This window comes from Solanum lycopersicum, chromosome 12 (genome assembly GCF_036512215.1).
Source record: "Solanum lycopersicum chromosome 12, SLM_r2.1".
Taxonomy (NCBI): domain Eukaryota; kingdom Viridiplantae; phylum Streptophyta; class Magnoliopsida; order Solanales; family Solanaceae; genus Solanum; species Solanum lycopersicum.
In genome coordinates, this window is record NC_090811.1 from 66,493,086 (window position 1) to 66,505,711 (window position 12,626).

The 12,626-nt window shown below is 27.9% G+C and overlaps 2 long non-coding RNA genes across 2 annotated transcripts; one reads left to right on the forward strand and one right to left on the reverse strand.

Moving 5' to 3' along the window:
• Positions 1–2,508: 2,508 nt before the first annotated feature.
• On the forward strand, positions 2,509–2,998 carry LOC138340725 (uncharacterized). The gene is made up of 2 exons (XR_011213473.1): positions 2,509–2,647; positions 2,799–2,998. It is a non-coding gene; the product is annotated as an uncharacterized lncRNA (long non-coding RNA).
• Positions 2,999–7,085: 4,087 nt separating this feature from the next.
• On the reverse strand, positions 7,086–9,255 carry LOC101260215 (uncharacterized). The gene is made up of 3 exons (XR_011213474.1): positions 8,876–9,255; positions 7,494–7,748; positions 7,086–7,251 (listed from the first exon to the last, which is right to left on the reverse strand). It is a non-coding gene; the product is annotated as an uncharacterized lncRNA (long non-coding RNA).
• Positions 9,256–12,626: the final 3,371 nt, after the last annotated feature.

The following is a 12,626-nucleotide window of genomic DNA, read 5'->3' on the forward strand; positions in this document are numbered from 1 at the left end:
ATAACATTAACTAAATTTAGGGGGGAGGGCTCAAATATGCATAAACAAATTTTATTTTTTATGGATATGCTGAAAGTTTAAGCCTATAGACATAATTTTTAGGTGTTCAAAAAGGAAAACAGAGTAACACATATATGCATGTTTTTTTTTTTTTGGGAAATCTAAATGATATGAACAATTTAATCCTTAGGCATGTTTTCTACATGACAAAACAATGCTAAAAGTTGTAACACCTAATCAGCCTACTAAATTATTATGATTTGATTTTAACATTAAAATTTAATGGAATCTAGTTATTATTTTTTAGACTTATTAACAAAGCATCAAACAATTGATTGGATTATAACACCTACAAATAATAATTCTAGGTGATTAGAGACAAACCTATAGGCATGATTTCTAAAAATTTATAATGAACAAGTAGGCATATAAATCCCCCTCCCCTAGATGACCCCCCAAATAAATTTATATATGATCTTTAGAGTTACAAATGTTACAACATTCGAATAAATAAAATAAAATAAAAAAAATAAAAAAATAATATATATATATATATATATATATATATATATATATATATATATATTCAAATAAACAAGTAAATCTTTCTTCAATTAATCTTTAAGTTTGAAACCTGTCAAAGCAATCAAATAACTACACAAGTAATCACACTTATTAGTCAAGGTGAAACAATATGCAATTGTTTGATGACGAATCCAGTTAAGCAAAACAAATTGATTCAACCCTTTCTCGAACAAAGTAGCAAAAAATAGCGAAGAAGCACACTTGAATAATTACCGGAATCTTAATGTGTTGTTAGAGTAGCAAGAGAGCAATGAGAGGAAAAAGGGTGATGAGAGAACTTGTGATTGAGATAAATAAGTGTGTGAGTTTGTATTGGGAGAATGTGAGTTCTTTTCAAAGATGTCAATGTGTCCAATAATGAAGAGAATGAGTCTTATTTATATAGCAAAGAGGAGGAGCTATATAAATAAAATATAAATATATAAATTTAACACTTGTCATAACAAAAATAATTATATTTATATAAGATAGCTAAAAAAAATTAGGATAAAAATTATCTTGAAAAAAGAATTTTGTTTTAGAAAATTAGAAATAGGACAATTCGTGAAAAGAGGAAAAAAAAGGTACAAAGAAAAGAGCTGATTTTAAAATAAAAAGAAGGAAAAAGGGTCTGATATACCCCTCAACTTTGTCATTTGGAGCTGATATACCCCTCGTTATAAAAGTGGCTCATATATGTCTTTACCGTTATACAAGCGACTCACATATACCCCTGCCGTTACAAAATGACTGACATATACCCTTCATTTAACGGAAGTTAAAAGATTAGTTTTAAATTTATATTTATTACTTCTAATTTTAAAAAAAATTATTTAGGGTTATATATGATTCTTCTATCAAAGTTCAAGGTATATTTTAATTTTTTTCATTCATAAATTATTTTTTGACTTCTTTTATTATAATTATTTGAGTTTCTTATTCTTATTTTGTTTTTTTCTTTCATTCCTTAGTTTAAAGAGAAAAAAAATTTAACTATTTTTTTGTGTGTGTATTGTAATTTAATTTCGTATTCGAAGAAAAAATTTTGTCATCTACAATAAGTTTTACAAGAATATTAGTGAAACATAAATAAATTTGATTAACAAAATAATAATTATAAATTAATCATTGAAATAAAAAAAAGTCAAAAAAAATATGTTTGACGAGGATTAAATTTACTCATATGGGATTATATTTTTTAGAAAAAAAAAATTTAGATTAATTTTTTTTCATTTCCGTTAGAGGAAAAGGGTATATGTGAGTCATTTGTTTACAAGTAAGAGTATATATGAGTCACTTTCATAACAAGAGGTATATCAATTCTATATAACAAAGTTGAGGCGTATATCAGACATTTTTCCCTAAAAAGAATGTCACTACAAAGAAAATTGAACCTAGGCATTTATGCAATATAAGACCTTAAAAATCCATTTTCAATCACCACACCAACTAATACATTTGTTTATTGGGTGTTCATCTTTTGATGTATACGATATTGTCTTAATTTTGCTACAAGTATATATAGTTGGATACGAGATTAATGAGTGCTGATGACGTAAGAAAATTTTTTTGATATGATCAACTTATTTTGATTCCTAAAATTTAACTTACTTACCAACACTCAATATATACAGCCATTATTTTCAGATAAATTTTCTGACTTGGACTATTATATTTTTTCCTAAAATCTATTTTCCCACAAGAAAATCTAAGATAATTAATTTTAATTAATCATGACTAATTTGAGGTGGACCATATCTTTGTCTATTTGTATCTCTCAATTACTATATATAGAGTGTTTAGGTTAACTTTATGTACCAAAACATCATAGTTTTAATTTTAATTTGTGTTTGTATAAAATGGCCTCAAATTTGATATGGACTTGGGAGCAACACAAGAAGTTTCAAAATGCTTTAGCTATTTATGGTATTGATGAAACACCAGGTATGTGGCGTTATTTGGTTCGTTGTACAGGTAAAACTGAGGATGAAATTAAGGTATATTATGAAAAACTTATGGTGGAAATAAAAAAAATTGAGGTAAGTGGTGATCATAACAACAATGGTGAGCATGATGAGTAAAGGTAAAATTAATACTTCTCCCAATTTTCAAATAATTGTTATTTATAATTGATAATCTAATAAAAATCATGGATAATTAATAGTACATAAAATAATTTCTGACATTTTTTTTCTCATTTATTTGGATTAATGAACTTGTTATTGTATTGGCAGGCTGAATTAGAAGCAAAAAAATGAAGAGAAGGATGCTGGCTGAAAAATGTCTTTCTTTTAGTTTTATATCATTTATTTTCATCTGAATTTTCAATGGTTATTGTATAAAGGTGACTTAAAAAACATCTTTTCGATCCAAATTAATGAATTTTCTTTATATTCTTTTGTGTTATCTTATTTACTATAAAGTTATAGAATAATTATTCAAATATTAGAAATTATGTAATTGTTAATTCTTTCTATTTTGTCGTAGAAAATTACTTTCAATGTAGCTAAATCACTCTATAAATTATTTGAGAAACTACCTAATTAATTACACAATTATATTTACTATTTCTTCCTATAATTTGAAATAATTACATTTTATATCGCTAATTAATAGTTTCATATAAGATTTTCAAGTCATTGATATATAGATACATGTTTTTTTGCTATCAGATACACTGAAATAGGGATAGAAGCGAGCGAGATTTGTCAGTGTATCCCAGATATATGTGAGTCACACAAGATACATACAAATACATATAATTCGCTTGTATCTGAGATATTATATTCATAGGAAAGTGGTGAGCGAGATGAGAGGAAACTAAAACTAATTAGATTTCTTTATGTATCAATATACATGTGAATTCATTTGGATACATTGTATCTAGAATAAATTACACCTACTTTTGACGTTATGTATCCCTAGATACATATATCTGGATGTATCTGAATGTACCAAAATTTAATAAGATTCATAATATTTCAAACTAATGTATATTTAAGTAATCGAATTTTAAGCTAGTGAAATTTTGATATTTTTTTCTACGCCCAACTCGTAATATGGAACTTATAGAAGCACATGTGAACTTAAATAACCCCAAAACCAAAAAAGAAAGCCCAACTCGCTCCAAATCCAATAATATTGATGTAGTCGTTTGATAAAGCGTATAAGAACATTACTAAATAGAACGTATTAAAAATATTGAGATTAGTAATGCTTAATTAGTTATATTGAAATTAATTATGCTAACATTGTTATGTATTTAGCCATGTATATCCGCGTATAATAATCTTTGTATTGATAATACCACAATTTGTTATCAATTAATTACCCTATATATCATACTGAAACATTTTTGTAATAATTATTTTTACATTCACGAAAATAATTTGGCCCAAATTCTATTTTTTTTTAAATAAAAAACTAAAATTAAAAACGTGATAATGCCTAGCTCTACTTATCACACTTCTTTTTGCATGTTTCAATTGGCTTTTGGTTCAACACCTCACTTTTTATAGCATTATATATTTGTCTTTTAAGCGTGTATAATGTGAACTCGTAACATATATTAGAAAAGAAGTTATGATTTTTTTATGTGTGTATGATGTGAACTCACAGTATGGGAAAAAGACAAATTTAGAATTTTTTTTTATACGTGTATAGCGTGAAGTCACAATACGATTAGTGTGAATTCAATACAGACTTTTATAGAATTTTTGAAAAAATTATTTGATATTAACACTTCTTTTTGAGATATATATTCATGAGGGTGGGTAAAACAATTAAATTTTAAGACATAAAATAAATAGCTTAGATGGAAAATTTGTCTAATATTTTGAAATATTTAATGTGTTTATTAGGTAATTACTTAACTATAATGATCTCCCATTTGAATATTACGTAAATAATATCATGTAATTGTGCAAAATATTGGTTGGTTTTTCACTTTTCCTTATGGAGGAAAACATTTTCCAATAGGATCAAAAGATATTTTACAAGATTATTTACTTACATTAATTTCATTTTTAATAAAAAAATATTAATTTCAATTTCACTCTAGTTGAGTTGTTAGATATCTTTCATATGAGGCATACGATTCTTTATATTGAGAAACTAATATATTAATTATTTATAATTGGACGAAGAAATAAAACTTAATGAAGCAACCATATTTCTCAAGCTATTATAAAGTATCAATTTTAACCTTTTTTTTTTGCACCACCTTTTTATAATTTAATGTAATGTTCTTTGTATTTGCATAAAATGACATCCAATTCAACATGGACTCGCAAGCAAAACAAGAAATTTGAAATGACACACCAAATAAATGGTTTAACGTGGCTAAGACTGTTGCTAGTCTGTGTTTGAAAATTAAAATTACTGATTCTGATAAAATTTTGTACAAATATGAAGTAATCAAAGTTTACAGAATCAGTACAAGAGATGTACAGAAATTAATTAAGAACAAACTTTAAGTCTGTAACTGTACCAGAATCTGAAAAAAATTGAATAGAAAAAAATCAAGTCCATTGAACTCACAGTGTCCCCTTAAGGAAATTATTCCCCTCTAGTATCCGAGATTTGATTTGGAATATGACCTCCCAGAGTAAAATGATCTCAATCACCAGAGTATAGATTAGATACCAAAAACTTTAATGTCAGCGAACCAGTCAACAACAGCAAAATACACGAAGTAATTTGTTGTGCAGAATAAGAAGAAGAGATAAGAAAAATTCGTAAGGAAAAATTCTGAAGAGTGAATGATATTTATAGGCAAGAGGAACATGTTCCGAAAGGTTGCAATCCTTTCAGAATCCACACGACCATTAATGAAAGTTTGCAACCTTTCAAATGGTACTGACTGTTCCTGAAAGTTGCAACCTTTCAGAACAATCATTTTTAAAAATAGCGGAAAATTTAAATAAAACAACAAAGTTTTTTTAATCAATCGAGTCGCACGCGAATTCAAGTCGGGTCGGGTTAATCAACTAAAAAGTTGAAATGTTTCGGTTAATTTCAACTAAATAACTGAAAACTTTTCTGTTATCGACTAATTAATTGAAATCATTTTGGCCATTTAATTAATTAATTAAATAATTAATTAATTAAAACAAACTTTGTCCAAAAATAATCTCTCGATTGAAGCCGTAGCCTAGACGAGCGACGACGGCGCAAGGGAGTCCCTCTTTCCAACCCTTTTAACAATCAATATGAGTGTTTCTATATTTAAACTCTCTTATTTTTTCTTTCCACCATCGATGAGGGACAAATGTCTTTTCATTAAAGCATAAGACGACTTTTCAAATTTCCAACTCTTCAAACTTCTTAACTTTTCAAATTCTCTCTCTTCCCCTCTATTTTCCATCAATTCTTGCTACATACCCAAGAAAGTCCACTGACAAGACTAAGAAAGAGGAGAAATTACACTACCAAAAACTTACCTAAAAAATATTACCTTTTATCTAGTTTTCTTGCCTATATTTTATTTTTTACTTTCACAAGTTTCTTATAGTGTAATTTCACTTCAATCTCAATTTTGTGGCCTTAGCCACATTACATCATTCTCAAATGTTTTGTCTTCCTTCCCAATCCATGTTGAATTGAATGCCATTATTACAAATCTAATGAACATTGCAATTAAAATGATACAAAAAGGAGAGAGTAGAACTAGATGATGCTTTGGTTTTAAAAAAAAAAGTTAACATAGATTCTGAAATATTTGAGCCTCAAAAAATGCTTTTTTGTTGTTGTTGTTGTGTTTTTTCTTCTAACTAGTCATAATTAATTACAAATTTTTTTTTAATTTTCTCATGGGTAATAGATTTGAATTTTAAGATAAAGAGATGTATAATCTAATTTTTATTCCTCTAATTCTACTCATTCCTTTATTTTTTTCCTCAAAACTAAAATCATTTCTAACTCTAGAAATTGATTTAAGAAAACTAGCACATCATTAGAGAACCAAAACCTTTACTTTCTTTTTTTTTTAGAAAAAGCTCACCACTTTAGGGACATTCATGCCTTTTTTTTTTACCTAAGATCATATTAAAATTAAATAAAATATGAAAAGTAATCAAACTAAATTATAGAAGAAAATTAAATACTGGATAAAATAAATTAAGAAATAAAATAAATGTACCGAACTTCTATGTAAAAACATATAACTATAACTAAAAGTAGAAAAATAATGTTGAAATTTGAGACTTAACTCAAAAAAATTCACCAAACTTGATAGCACCAACATTAGATGGAGGGGTATTTATAGTGTAGAGGTAGAATCAAAGTGTAGTTTATTGAAAATTTAGGAGGTAAAGAGGAACCCACAATTTTTTTGACCAAAATTTTCTTTTTTTATTAATATAATTTATAATAATTGAGTAACCACATGAGCAATGAACTCAGAATTTTGCTACTAAATATATTTTATTTGCTTAATCATAAGTAATATAATGCACACAAATTTGTACAATAATTCATAATGATATCATTTATTTGAATATGAAAGATGTAATTGAGCCACCTTTCAAAACATAGTACATAAATTTGCTTATTACAAAAAAAAAACACATTGAAAAATTATAAGAAAATAATAATATAGAAAGGAAAGACACTAGTTTAATTAGCAATTTCCTTTTCTCCATCTTCATTGCTATTTATTGCTTCTTATTGATCTTGAGAGACTTCACTCTGTCAAATAAAATAACAAAGTTCATTAATTCAAATAAATTAAATGAGAAAAAAAGATAAACACAAAATATAGTTTTAGATTTAAATAACTTTTTAGAGTTAATAAAATTGTAAGAAAAAAAAAACACAATTGATCTTATATCATTATTTTTGCTATTTGAAATATCATCATGTCGAAGTTTTTTTTTTTTCTTTTCTATCTGAACTATTATCATCTACTCAGATAGGAGCATGTATTTTACCTTTGTTTGTCGTCGTTGTTTTGTTGTCATGATCAACACTTACCTCGTTATATTTAGGCAAGGGAACTAGATCAGCCTCGATATTTTCGATATCTTCTACAAGTTTTTGGTAATGTAATTTTACCTCTTCTTCAGTTTTGCCTGTGGCCTTAGCTACATTACTCCATCTATCATGTGTATCCTTGTCAAAAATAGCCAATGCATTTTCAAACATTTTGTTTTCCTCTCTAGTCCATGTAGATTTGGTTGCCATTTCTACAAAGGAAATTTAAAAAAAAATAAAATTGAGGTGATAAACAAGGAGTGTAGAGAGTTGAGTTTTGGTTAATAAAAGGCTAACCATGATACCCTATATATATATATAACAATTGGGAAATATGGTAGCCTGAAAATATGCTATTTTTTTGTGATGCTTTGTTACTTTTTATTTCTTCTCCTAATTAGTCATAATTGGTTGGTAATAATTAATTTTTAAGACAAAAGTTAGTAGTTCATATTAGAAAAAGATTTTCATGAACTAATATTTCTTTTAGAGATATATATTGATCGTGGATAAGAAAATTTAAGTTTTAAAACCTAGAATCACATAGTTCAAATTAGAAAATTTGTCTAATATTAACGGTTCTCTTAGAGATATTGACAAATATCTCTTTTAGATATATATATATATTGATCGTGGGTAAGAAAATTTATGTTTTAAAACCTAGAATCAATAATTCAATTAAAAATGATTGTATTATATTAACGACTCTATTAGAGAGAGATATTATAAGATATTTAAATTTTAAGAATCAGAATCAATAGTATACAATCGAAAATTTTTTCTCATATTACGTCTCTTTTGAGATATATATAATTGTTTTAGGTGTTGGAGGTGTATAAAGGTTACGGAGGTTGTGTGATTCAAATGATGCATAGGGGAAGAGCGATCGGGCTAGACGAGATCCTGATCGAATTATATATGGAAGAGCATAGTCACGATAGATACAAACTGACTAGCTGGATTATTAAGTGTCGTTTTAAACATGATAAAAATGTCCAAAGAACAAAGGTGGAGTACAATGATTCTGTTGTACAAGAATAAGAGTATGGTAGTAGTCAGAATTGCAACAACTATAGGATATGAAGCTACTAAGCCATAATATGAAGGTTCGAGAGAGGGTGATGGAGATGAAGGTAATGATGAGCATTAATTTTTAGAACTAGATAGGATTTGTGCTAAGATATAAAGTGTCTGGAGGCTAGAGGCGTACCTATGACATACATTAGGGCAATTAAGGACATCTACAATGTAGATAAGAGCCAAGTATGAATAGTGGAAGAAGACTCAGAGCACTAACCAATTATATTATGATGGGTTTGCACTATGGATCAGATCTTACCAAATTTTAATTTACCCTGGTGATTATTCTTTTGACGAGATCTCAGAGTCCATCTATGGAGATTCTAGTCTTGATCCTCAAGTGTGTGTACCTACAAATAGAAGAAGATGAACAGGTGGTTAGTCTGATTCACTTAGGGCCAGATAGTCTCATTCAAACAAAGAAAGATAGGTAATGGACTCTATCCAAGACTGAGACAACATAAGCGAAAGGGGCTCTATGTATTTGTATTTCAAAATATATCTAGTATCACATATACATGTATCTGTATTTGGGATTCATAGATTATCTCATTGACTCCCTCTTAACTCATCACCTCTCTCCCTTTTATAGTGCATCTAACAATAAAAATACATATATCTAGGTAGGGGTGTAAAAAATGAGCCCAGTATAGGTAACTAGTCCAATCCGTCCAATATTTTATAAGTTGGACTGAAGATATTGGATTCAAACTCAACTCATTCAAGCCTTGACCCTTTTTAAAAAGAAATTTCAGTTGAGCCCAATTTAATCTCCAATTTCAACCCATTTTAAGATTCTTTATTCGCATTGATATAATGTAGGAACTGTTCTGGAATTTATCTATCCATATATAACTTTTTATTTTATTCTCTTGAGTTGAAATTTAAATTATGGTTATAAAAGTTAAATTATAATATGTTAAAATTATTGAGATTAAGCGGGTCATGACCTTACCAATTTTTAGCCCATTTGAGCCCAACTCATTTGAGACCAAAGTAAACTCAACTCAGTCTCTAATGCAAACTATTTTAATATCTTCAATTTCAACCTAATCCGCCTATTTGACACCCTACATTTAGGTACATCTGACTTGAAATATGATATGAAATTATTAATTAATGTGAAAATATATAATTATTTCAAATTAAGAGAAAACTTGTAAATATGGTAGGAATATTTGAGTAATTAAATAGTTTTCCTTGAAAGGTTATTTTACGAGATTGCCTGGTTAGCCTACTTATATATTGTAACTCATCTTGTAATATATATCCCTAAGCTACAAGAATTTCAAGATTTTGTAACAATTTTAATTTCTTAATATATTCACTTGCACAATATTAGTTGACGGTACTTGTTTTAGGATCAAATTAATTTTTTTTGGAATTTTATATAAATTTTAAAGTGTTAAGAGCTAATCATATTCTGTTTCTATATTATTTTAAATTAAAAAAAATCTCTTAAATTTGGTGAAATTCGAATTTCGATACATTGCGTTCTGATTTCAAATACATTACTCAATGTCCTAATACATCGCGTCTCATTTTTTAATACATCACTCAACATCTTAATATATCGTGTACGTCGTGATACAAAGTGTGTGTGTGTATATATATACACACACACACTTTGTATCACGACGTACATGATATATTAAGATGTTGAGTGATAGCAAATTATTAATTCAAATTAAATGCTATAAATATACTTTGATTTAATTGTACCCTATAGCAAACTATAGCTATTTTTACCACTCTCCTTGGTGGAATCTCGCTCGCCACTCTCGTTTGGTGGCAGTCTCGCTTGCCTCTCTCGCTTTTTATACAAACACAAATGTATAAAATGTATTTGTGTTTGCATAAAGCAAAAGGAAATTGTATAAATACATATATTTTTGTTCCTCTCTCCCAGATCTCGCTCGTCACTCTCCCTTATCTCGCTCGTCACCTTCGCCTCTCTTGCTTATACAAACATAGACGAAATATATAAATTGCGTTTCTATTTGTATAAAGCGAGAGAAAATTATACATACACATGCAAATACATACATTTTCGTTCTATATACTTATAATTATACAATAAAAATACTCTCTTGCCCAGTTTCTTTTGTCTTTCTCTCTTTCTCGTTTTATAAAAATTCAAATTGTATAATTTCTCTCTTTCTCATTTTATACAATTCGATTTAATTGTGTATTCCCGACTCAAGTCTCTTTTGTCTTTCTCTCTTTCTCATTTTATATAAATTCAAATTGTATATAATTTCTCTCTTTCTCGTTTTATACAATTCACTTCATTTGTATATGTATAGCGAATTTTTAAAACGGTTAAAATTAGGTAACTCATGAGGGATGATTTTCCAAGTCTGTAGACCATCATTCCATTCCCCAACTAATGTGAGACTTTTACCCACTCTAACACACTCCTTCACATTCAGATTCAACTAAAGCGTGGATCGGGAGTCGGGGTTGGACCTGACTCTGATACTATGTAAATTAGGTCTTGGGCCTAACTCACACTCCCAAAAGCTCGCTCATGAGGGGAGGATCGTCCAAGTTCATATAAGTGTCATATCTTTACCTGGTACCAGAACAGGGTCCATCTCACCCAATGTTGGAAGCCCAAATACCCACGCGCCGGATGATGTTAAAGAATGACAAAAATCTCACATCGGTGATTAATGAGATGATTAGACTCGTTATAAGTCCTGGACAATCCTCTCCCATTGAACTAGCTTTTGTTGTTGAGTTACACTTTGTTTGGATCATTGTTACCCATTGTTTCATAATGTATTGTATCATATTGTACTCTATTGTACTGTATTGTATGGTACAATGTTTGGCAAGACTATATTGTTTATTGTTGTTTAATAACATTTTAATTGTTTGGTTTGATCGTATTGTACTGTATTGTAATTTATAAATTTACTATAATATCTTAATTATTCTAAGGTAGGAGGTTTGACTAGATTTAAATAATTAAGATAAAAGGACAATAGGAAAAAGAAATTAAGTAACAATGGGAACACACCAAATTAGTTGTTCCATAAAATAGGAATTTTCATTGTTACGTAACAACAAAGTTTAACAATACAGTCCAATATATTTTAAGTAACAATCAAAACAAACAATATAGATATAATAACAATACAATACAATATAATGAATAACAATAATTCAACCACAGTATTAAGGACATATACCATCTTTACGAGACCTGTATATTCCAGTGGGTCTAAAGTGAAGATTAAAGCAAATATATTATTATTATTATTTTGCATCCACGAAAAAAATTTGGCCCAATTTTTCTTCCTTTTTTTAGGGAAAAAGAAAAATTAGAAACATGATAATGGCTAGCTTTACTTTCTACATTTTTTTTCTTTTTGCATGTTTCTGAAAAGTTCCATGTAAAAATATATACTTATTTCTTTTTGTGCAAGTATAATGTGAACTAATATTGTGGACAAAAGGGCCATTTATAAATATTAAAAAATTAGCACGTATAGTGTGAACTCTAAACAATATATATAGACAAGAGATAAATCTATTATTTATTTTTGTGCATGTAAAAGTGAATTAAAAAATGGACGATAGGTGAAATTTAGAAATTTATTTTGTGCACATATAGTGAACTTACGGTAGACACGAGACGATTTTAGGATTTTCTTTTATGTATATATAGTATGAATGCAGAGTGAACAAAAGACGAATTTATAATTTAGTTTTGTGCATGTATAGTGTGAACTCACAATGAACCAGAAACGAATATAATATTTTCTTTCGTGCAATTGTAGGTGTGAACTCGCAATGTGATATTTGAATTTAGAACTTGATTTTATAGATTTTTAAAAATATATGATAATAATGTTTTCTTTTGAAAAATCTATTGAGAATGGATTAAAAATAGGTTTTATAACATAAAATTAGTAGTTTAGATTGGAATTTTTTTCTGAAATTAACATCATTTTTGAGATATTTGTGTTTATTAGTTATCAATTAATTATATTGATCTCTCA